Here is a 10418-nt window from a genome sequence, read left to right on the forward strand (position 1 = left end):
CTTGCCACAACTAGAGAAAAGCCCAGGCAGCAAAGAAGACTCAACACAGCCAAAAAAAAATAATAACAATAATTGAGTTGCACACTTTTATCTGCACTTTTTCCATATATATTGAAGAGAAGTCGCTCAGTCGTGTCTGACTCCTAGCGACCCCATGGACTGCAGCCCACCAGGCTCCTCTGCCCATGGGATTTGTCAGGCAAGAGTACTGGAGTGGGGCGCCATTGCCTTCTCCATCCATATATATTATGCTTCTGTTAAAAATTTTTAAATGATACATAGATTTCTTTTTCCTTTGCATAGAACAGATATTTTACATAGACTAGGCACACATTCTATAGATTCAATAAATATTTTAAAAACTGTATTATAACATAAATTTATAAATAATTAAAAACTAAAAAGTTTCAGTGAAAGTGTTAGTTACTCTGTCATGTCTGACTCTTTGCAACCCCATGAACTGTAGCTTGCCAGGCTCCTCTGTCTATGGAATTCTTCAGGCAAGAATACTGAAATGTGTTGCCATACTCTCATCCAGGGGATTTTCCTGACACAGGAATCAAACCCACGTCTCCCGAATTGCAGGCAGATTCTTTACAGACTGAGTCTTTGAGGAAGCCCCATCTGTGAACTGAGAACTTCCAGACATACAAGCTGGATTTAGAAAAGGCAGAGGAAACAGAGATTAAATTGCCAATATACACTGGATCATAGAGAAAGCAAGAGAAAAACAGCTTCTGATTCACTGACTACACTAAAACCTTTGACTGTGTGTATCACAACAAACTGTTGAAAATTCTTAAAGAGATGGGAATACCAGACCACCCACCTGTCTCCTGAAAAACCTGTACGCAGGTCAAAAAGCAAAGGTTAGAACTGGACGTGGAACAATGGACTAGTTCAAAATTGAAAAAGGAGCTCATCAAGGCTGTATATTATCATCCTGCTTATTTAACTTATATACAGAATACATCATGCAAAATGCTAGCCTGGATGAATTATAAGCTGTAATTAAGATTGTCAGAAGAAGTACCAACAACCTCAGATATGCAAATGATAGCACTCTAATGGCAGAAAGCAAAGAGAAACTAAAGAGCCTCTTGATGAGGTTGAAAGCGTAGAGTGAAAAAGCTGGCTTAAAACTCAACATTCAAAAAACCAAGATCATGGCAGGTGGTCCCATCTCTTCATGGCAAATAGTTGGGGAGAAAGTGGAAACAGTGACAGATTTTATTTTCTTGGATTCTAAAGTCACTTCAGACAGTGACTGCAGCCACAAAATTAAAGGACGCTTGCTCCTTGGAAGAAAAGCTATGACAAACCTAGATGGCACATTAAAAAGCAGAAATCACTTTGCTGACAAAGGTCCATATAGTCAAAGCTTTGGTTTTTCAGTAGCCATGTATGGATGTAAGAGAGAGACAAAAATGGCTGAGTGCCAAAGAATTGATGCTTTTGAATTGTTGTGCTTGAAAAGACTCTTGAGAGTCTCTTGGACAGAAAGGAGATCAAACCAGTCAATCCTAGAGGAAATCAACCCTGACTATTCATTGGAAGGACTGTTACTGAAGCTGAAACTCCAGTACTTTGGCCACCAGATGTGAAGAGCAAACTCATTGGAAAGACCCTGAGCTGGGAAAGATTGACGGCAGGAGAAGGGACTAACAGAGGATGAGATGGCTGGATAGCATCATCAACACAATGGACATGACTTTGAGCAAACTCTGGGAGACAATGAAGGACAGGGAAGCCTGGTGTGCTGCAGTTCATGGGATCTGAAAGAGTCGAACATGGCTTAGCGACTGAACAACAAAATGTCTTAACTCCTTTCCCAACCATGAAAACAATTCGTATTTTTGCAAATGAATCTTTATGCTGAATCTTCAGTTATGCTTCTATTTGTAATAAGATCATTCTGTCCAAAGCCTTTCAGACTATTCCCGCATATTCAAGAGATATTATATTCACCTTGTCATCCTGAAGAGTGCTTTCCACCAGAAAAGTTATCATACTAGATGCCCTGAAATTCCCACTCAGGTTTCATTTTATTCACCTACCAAGAGCCTCTTAATGATGTCTTGAGCAAACAAGCAATTGCATTTACTGTATCCTCCTGGTATTACACTATATTAACATCCTTCATTTTTTTTTTCATGAAAATGTCATCTGTGGGTATGATTTACTTTTTAAAAATGCTCAGTTTCTACTGCTGAATATAAAATACATCCAAGTCATGGAAAAAATATAGAACCAAACCAAACAGACCCTCAAAATTGTTTTAGAATTAATTCCATAGATAGCATATAATTTCCCCAATAAATATAATGCTAAACAATACATAGCAAGTAGTGCTAAATTTACTTCTCTCTGTAGAATTTAATCCTGTTGAATACATGCCCTTTTGAATTTTCCTTTAATTTCAAGCCACAAGATTCAGCTTATTCCTTACTCTTCTGAAGCTCACATTCTAGGCTCCTCTATCTCTATCCCTGATGACAAAATAAGATTCCATACCATGTATTAATCTCTGGAAAGTACTTGCTCATCCTTAAGGTTTTGCTCCACAACTCCTTCTAGTCTCCCTGTATGTACTGTCTCTCAAAGTCAACAGGTATTGCCATGGTTTTAATAGAATCCCTCTTAGCTTGAACTTTCAAACCCTAGTGGCAGCTAGAAATTGTAACTTGGCAGGTTCCAACCATTCCCGCAAAACATATCCAAAACCCAACTGCATGCTCTTCAAATCTGCTTCTCCCCTCCTCCACCTCAAGTTGCACTGCCCTTAATTAACCCACTAAATTTTCTGTATTGTTTAATTACAGTCACTCTCCTGGATGACTTTTCAATATCCGCCTCATTACACCTTTGCTACACAACTCCACTGTCATCTATTGCCTTCATCTGGGCAAACTCTAACCCTGTACCTCTGCAGTCAAAGTATATATTGTGATGTGCTTTCCTTTTCCTTATTCATTCACTTTTTCATTCAACAGATATTGGTTGAGTAACTGCCCCTGCTAGGCTTTGGATACTCAGAGGTAAAAGGGACACAGACCTTTTTATGAAGAAACACTGTCTCAAGGGGGAACACATTCAAGAAAGGCTTATGTTCTGCAGCAGCAAGTTTAAATGCCTTTGTATGTCATCTAAATGTTCTTCATAATCTGGTCTCAACAAACCTCTCCTGCTTCATTGACTGCATTTCCCTAGTGTGTGTCCTTGCCTCCAGGCATCCAGAACTCCATGGGGCTCTTCAATGAGCCTTGCCCTTGGGCTTTTACTCCCTCAGCCTGAAATGTCCTTCTCAACCTTGTCACTCCAGCGGACTGATTCTGGAACTATTCTTTGGCCTCCTCAGACACTTGGCTGTCTGCTGTACTGAGTAACATCCTGTGCAAATTTAACATTTATCACACTACTTACTAATTATTGATTTTCACTTCTGCCTTTCCTGCTAGATAGTGAGGTGCATGAGAGCAGTGATTGAATCTCCTGTGCCCTTCGGGTTGAATGAGCAATAATCATATACTTGGGAATAAGAAAATGATTAAGAACACAGCCCAGGGAGTCAGACAGCCATGGATATGAATCTCAGCTCCACTGTACAATAACTATGTAGTCTTGAGAATTTACCTGTCTCCTCCAAGCCTCAGTTTCCTTACCCATTAAGAGGAATAACCATGTTTATTTCAAATTGTTCATGTGTAATAATATGCAAATAATAAGAAGAATGCAAATAAGACAATTAAATAAGATAACAGCATCACTGACTCAATGGACATGAGTTTGAGTAAACTCCAGGAGATAACGAGGGATAGGGGAGCCTGGCGTGTTATAGTTCACGGGGTCACAAAGAGTCAAACATAACTTAGTGACTGAACAACAGCACCTGTCAGGTACAGTCTCATCTATATGAAGTACTTAATAATTTTTAGCAGTTTTTATTATTATGTCCGACTGAAAGTAGTGGTGGCATTATGGGCCCCTTCACGGTCTACAGCTGTGATCAGGGGATAAGAAACAGATGATGGAAAGAGGAAAAGGAAGTAACCTTTTAAGAATCCACTCTACATTCATCATACTTTCGGTGTGCTATCTCACTGATACTCCAGCCACTTGTGTGGAATAAGTATTTATTTGTCTATTGACAAATTAGAAAACCACTCAAAGAGCCTAAGTGACTCATTCAAAGGCACAGAACTTAGCTTTGAGACACATTGTATTAGTCATTTCCAGCTGCCAAAACAAAATGACATAGATTGGGTGGCTTAAACACAAAAACTTACTTGTCACCATTCTGGAGGCTGGGAAGTCCAAGATTAAGGCGCTGTTGCATTTGATTCCTGTGACAGCCTTCTTCTTGGCTTGTGGATCCTTACCTTTCTGGCTATGCCTTCATGTGGTGACAAAAGAATCTCTGTCTTCCTCTTTTTATAAAGCCACCAATACTAAAGCCCCATTCTTATCATCTTATGATTTTATTTAACCTTAGTGAAAGTGAAAGTGTTAGTCACTCAGTTGTATCTGACTCTTTGCAACCCCATGGAATATAGCCCGCCAGGTTTCTATGTCCATGGAATTCTCCAGGCAATAATACTGGAGTAGGTAACCATTCCCTTCTCCAGGAGATCTTCCTGACCCAGGGATCGAACCCAGGTCTCCTGCATTGCAGGTGGAAAATTTACCATCTGAACCACCACTGAAGTATTATTACTTACCTCCTAAAAGCCTTATCTTCAAATACGGTCACATTGGGTGTAGGGCATTGACAAATGAATATGAGGGGGGGGATACAATTTAGTCCATAGCTCTCATGTTCTTTGTGCTAAGTCTCACTGCCATCAACACAAGATGAACCAACATGAACAGAGTCCACTGCTAAAGTCCTTGAAGGCAAGAAGGTCTGGATCCTGTTTGCCCTAAAGCTTGAGGCATTTTAGCCATTATCTCTTTATTCCATCTCCTACTACTAGAGTTTCTTGATATTCCATAATATAACTTTTAGCAAAGCAAACAATAAGCCCATGTCATGTGCTACTCACCCAAAAGGAATACCTCTAAGGGACAAATAATTTAAGGCTGAAAACATTCTGGAGCATGAGTCTGAAAACAGTTCTTCAACATAGTCATGGGGGTGATGAAATTAAAAGACACTTACTCCTTAGAAGGAAAGTTATGACCAACCTAGATAGCATATTCAAAAGCAGAGACATTACTTTGCCAACAAAGGTTCGTCTAGTCAAGGCTATGGTTTTTCCTATGGTCATGTGTGGATGTGAGAGTTGGACTATGAAGAAGACTGAGTGCTGAAGAATTGATGCTTTTGAACTGTGGTGTTGGAGAAGACTCTTGAGAGTCCCTTGGACTGCAAGGAGATCCAACCAGTCCATTCTAAAAGAAATCAGCCCTGGGATTTCTTTGCAGGGAATGATGCTGAAGCTGAAACTCCAGTACTTTGGCCATCTCATGCAAAGAGTTGACTCATTGGAAAAGAGTCTGATGCTGGGAGGGATTGGGAGCAGGAGGAGAAGGGGACGACAGAGGATGAGATGGTTGGATGGCATCAGTATGGATGTAAGTCTGAGTGAACTCTGGGAGTTGGTGATGGACAGGGAGGCCTGGTGTGCTGCGATTCATGGGGTCACAAAGAGTTGGACACGACTGAGTGACTGAACTGAACTGAACTGATGTATCAGTGAGAATGGACAAACTAAAACTACATTGTAGCAATATGGATTTTCTTGAGATCTTGCTAACTTCAGAAACATAATATTCATAGTCTCACAAACATAATATTGAGTGACAAAAGTGAGTACATGTTGTATGATTCCATTTGTATAAAGTTCAAGTCAGACAAGACTGATCTAAGGGGTTAAAAGTCAGGAGGTTAGGCACTCCTGGAGAGGGAGAGGAAACAGGTAAGATTTGTGGTTCTGGTAAGGTTTTGTGTTTTGATCTGCCTTCCGATCTCACAGGTGTGTTTGCTTAAGGACAATTTATTAAACTGTTTATATATGATTCCTGTGCAATTCTATTTGTTGTAGTTCAATTAAAATCCTAAAATTTAAAAACACCACTCTGGGTATATACTGAAAAGGGTTCAAAGCAGGGATTCAAATAGATATTAGTACAGCCTGTGTTTATATCAGCATTATTCACAATAACCAAAGATGGAAAACACTTAAATGTACATCAACAGATTAATGGAAAAGCAAATATGGTATTTCCATAGGAAGGAATATTATTCACCCTTAATAAGGAATAACATTCTGATACATGCTACACCAAGGAAGAAACTTGAAAATGTTACACTAAGTGAAATATCGGATGCAAAAGAACATGTATGTTTCCATTTTTATTTTGTTTTAGTCAATTCTGACTTCTACAACAAAACTCCATGGACTTGGTGGCTCAATTTCTTACATTTCTAGAGGCTAGGAAGTTCAAAGTGCTGGAAGATCCAGTGTCTTATGTTCATAGTCTTCTTCCTGCTATGTCTACAAATGGCAGAAGGGACAAGGGAGGTCTCTGGAGTCTCTCCTTAAAAAAAAAAAAAAGATATACACACACACACACATATATATATATTAATTGCAGGATAATTACTTACAATGTTGTGTTGGTTTCTGCCATACTACAATGTGAATCAGCTATAAGTACAGGTATGTCCCCTCCTCCTTGAGCCGCTCTCCCATCCACCCCTATCCTACCCCTTTGGGTCATCACAGAGCACCGGTCTGAGCTCCCTGTGTTATACAGCAACTTCCTACTAACTATCTCACTTACACCTGGTAATGTATATAGTGAAAGTGAAAGTGAAGTCTCTCGGTAGTGTCTGACTCTTTGCGACCTCATGGGCTGCAGCCTACCAGGCTCCTCCATCCATGGGATTTTCCAGGCAAGAGTACTGGAGTGGGTTGTCATTTCCTTCTCCAGGGGATTTTCCCGACCCAGGAGTCGAACCCGGCTTTCCGGCATTGCGGGCAGATGCTTTACCGTCTGAGCTACCAGGGAAGCCCTAATTTCAGTGCTAATCTCTCAGAGTCTTTTATTTTAATGAGGACACTAACCCAATCCATGAGACTTTGCCCTCATGACCTAGTCACCTAAAGTCCCACTTCTTAATATTATCACATTAGGGATGAGAATCTCAACATATGAAAGCAGGGTGGGGCACAAAAATCCAGTCTATAGTATATAAGGTACCTATCGTTGGAAAATTCATAGACATAGAAAATAGAATAGTGTTGGCTAGCGGCTAAAGGGAGAGAGGAATGGGAATTATTGTTGAGACATGGAGATTGGATATGAAATGATAAAGAAGTTCTGGAGACTGGTAGTGGTGATGTTTGCACAATAATGTGAATATACTTAATGCCACTGAATTGAACATCTAAAAATGGCTGAAATAGTAAATTTATATTATGTGTATTTTACCAAAATAAAAAAAAGCATGGAAGCACATGTTTTTCTTTCCTTTCAGTGGGAACTTGCCACCCTGTCCACAGGATCTTCTAGACAAACCTCCACAGTTGCTTCAAGGCCACCACAGTTTCCATCCTCAGGATCTATCCCTGGGATCTCCTTCTTTCTCTGACCAACTTCTTTACCTTGAGCCCACATGCTCAAATTTTCCTGAGCTGGTTCTATTTCACCCATAGGAGTAGAAGAAAGTATCTTGAGAGGAATCTACTTGTTTGATATAATCAGGTGATTTGAGTTACTGACCACTCTACAAGAATATCTTACAAATATTACATCATTCCCAGACCAGTATTCTAAAATATACTTCTCTGAATGAAAACCTTGGTAATATAGAGGTAATTCATTGTTTCTCTGAGAAGAATACAATCCATTGAGCAAAAACCTCAACATTTATTTATGGCTCAGACAGTAAAGAATTTATCTGCAATGCAGACCAGAGTTTGATGAAGGAGACCGGAGTTTGATCCCTGGATCAGGAAGATCCTCTGGAGTAGGGAATGGCTACCCACTCCAGTATTCTTGCCTGGATAATTCCATGGACAGAGGAGCCTGGAAGGCTACAGTCCATGGGGTCGCAAACAGTCAGACACAACTGAGCGACTAACACTTTCACTTGCATTTGTGAACTGACCTAAGACTAAAATTAAATGGTCAGACTCACAAAAGAATAATCTGGAAACAAGAGAGAAAACATTTTAAGTCACTTTATTTTCAAATAATACCGAAACATCTGTTCAATTGAACTAACTCTTCATTTCTTTCTTATCTACATAATGGTAAAAGTTTGACTGAATTTTTCATTGAATTTATTAATATTTTCACTGAATTTCCAGGTGTTTTGCTTTCACATAGTGGTGTCACTATATATCTTTATTTTTTCCTTACACTATAATTCCTATGTATAGTTTATTGTTAGGAGATAGCTGCAGGGCAGGACAGATATTAAAACTATATAGGATCTCATAAGATGTGAAGCTGAATATCTTTTTTTAGATCAAGTAACCTTTTTATAGCTTTGGGGAAAACATGGATAGTACTCCAGTGTGTGTGTGTGCGTGTGTGTGTGTGTGTGTACATAGACAAAGAATTCTTCTATATTGAGGATGAGCAAAATCTTATGTCAACCACTGAAAGAAAACCCTAAAAGTTTTTTTTTTTTTAATTATAAAGATTTTCAAAGGTTCTTCACAAATATACATATCAGCCCAACTCTTGTATTACCTCAGAGGAATTAGTATAAAATGTTGGTTTAAAAGACAGTTTTACTGTTTTCTCTGACATTCTCCTAATTTTCCTCAGTTTTCTCGTCTGTATTACAGGGATAAAAATCACACCTTGGGACCTCACTGGAGGTAAAGTGGTTAAGAATTCATCTTCCAATGCAGGGGTCGTGGATTTAATGCCTGGTCAGAGAGCTAAGATCCCACAAAAGTTGTGGCCAAAAAAACCAAAACACACAACAGAAGCAATATTATAACAAATTCAATAAATACTGCAAAAATAATAAACATCAAAAAGAAATTGCATCTTCCTTCTGAGATGTTGGGTGAGAAAGGACTTAACACAGTGACACTCTCAATTAGTGTTAATGCTCACAAGAAGAGTCAGAAAATTGGGTTTTTTAAATTATGAAATAATTTTCAAAATGCAAATATCCAAATATGTGGTGACACTTGAATTTTAATGTTGCTTTAATAAGAAACATTTCATAGGTAGATTGTGACTTGTTCAAAGAAGAGCATGGAGGACAAGTTGGTTTGAACAGAACAAACAGGAGAAGATACAGTCATGGCAGGGATGTGGTCAGACAGGGAGGCAGAGCCCAGAGCCAACAATTTTATTTTGTTTAGTTTAGGGAGCAAATGAGGTATTTGGGAAAGCATGAACCTGATAGAGTTTTGTTAATACCACTACACTATCCTACTATTCTGTTTCTTTTAAAATGATAAAATTGTCTGATGTAATTTTGATGACAATACTTCACTTGAGTTAACTCATGAACTTGGATGGTGCTGTTGGTAAAGAACCTGCCTGCCAATGCAGGAGAAATAAGAGATGCAGGTTCAATCCTTGGATGGGGAAGATCCCCAGGAGGAGGAAATGGCAACCCACTCCAGTATTCTTGCCTGGAGAATCCCATGGACAGAGGAACCTGGTGGGCTACAGTCCATGGGGTCGCAAAGAGTCGGACATAACTGAAGTGACTTAGCAGGCACAGTCATGTACCTCTTTTCTCCTTTGTTGCTGCTGGTGACTCAGTTGCTCAACTACTAACAGTTGTTAGTAGACTCCTTTTTTTTTTTTTTTTTTTTTTTTACTTTTTTTAAAAAAGGTTTCAATTCTTAGTTTTCTCTTCTTATGATTCAACTGGATAGCAAGAACTTGCCTGTGAGTAAGAGACAAAATGTCTTTCCTCAAACTAAATCTCTAAGACTCAGGTCCCCAAGTGTCATGGAGGTGCCAGTTCCTTGGTTTAAGACCTGTAAAATCTCTACCCTCCACTGGAGCAACTCTTTCTATGAGAATGTCTCTGGTCACTTGGTTCTCACCCCTCCTGTTTCCTAGAACAAAGAACTCTGTGATTCACAGGCAAACATGTGTCCTTCTGTCCAGCTCTCAACTTCTAAGTCTGTTATTTTACTACACAAGAAGAAATTGTTCTAAATTAAACCAAGACTGGCTTGTCAGAATCCTGCCTGGTTGTGTTTCTAATGGCCTCCAGACTAACAATCAGCATGCAGATGGCTCAATATGCTTCTCAGTAGCTTGGAGCATGTTAATTTCTTGTTGTTGTTGAAGAACTAGACCTTTGCCTGAGTTTTTTTCCCCTAGCCCACATCTTCAAAATCTCCAAAAAATGTACCCTTTGGAAGTATATATGTTATATTGCTCTTTTTTCATAACTGGAGTTTTAGTTTTCAAATAGCTCAAAC

General features: G+C 39.2%; 1 long non-coding RNA gene across 1 annotated transcript in view; it reads right to left on the reverse strand.

The window, feature by feature from the left end:
- The window catches only part of LOC129627234 (uncharacterized), an 85060-nt gene extending 80698 nt beyond the window's left edge, over positions 1-4362 (reverse strand). The window contains exon 1 of the long non-coding RNA XR_008702498.1: positions 4287-4362. This is a non-coding gene — a long non-coding RNA (uncharacterized LOC129627234). The remainder of the gene's footprint in view (positions 1-4286) is intronic.
- Positions 4363-10418: the final 6056 nt, after the last annotated feature.

Source organism: Bubalus kerabau, chromosome 14, assembly GCF_029407905.1.
Source record: "Bubalus kerabau isolate K-KA32 ecotype Philippines breed swamp buffalo chromosome 14, PCC_UOA_SB_1v2, whole genome shotgun sequence".
Lineage (NCBI taxonomy): Eukaryota > Metazoa > Chordata > Mammalia > Artiodactyla > Bovidae > Bubalus > Bubalus kerabau.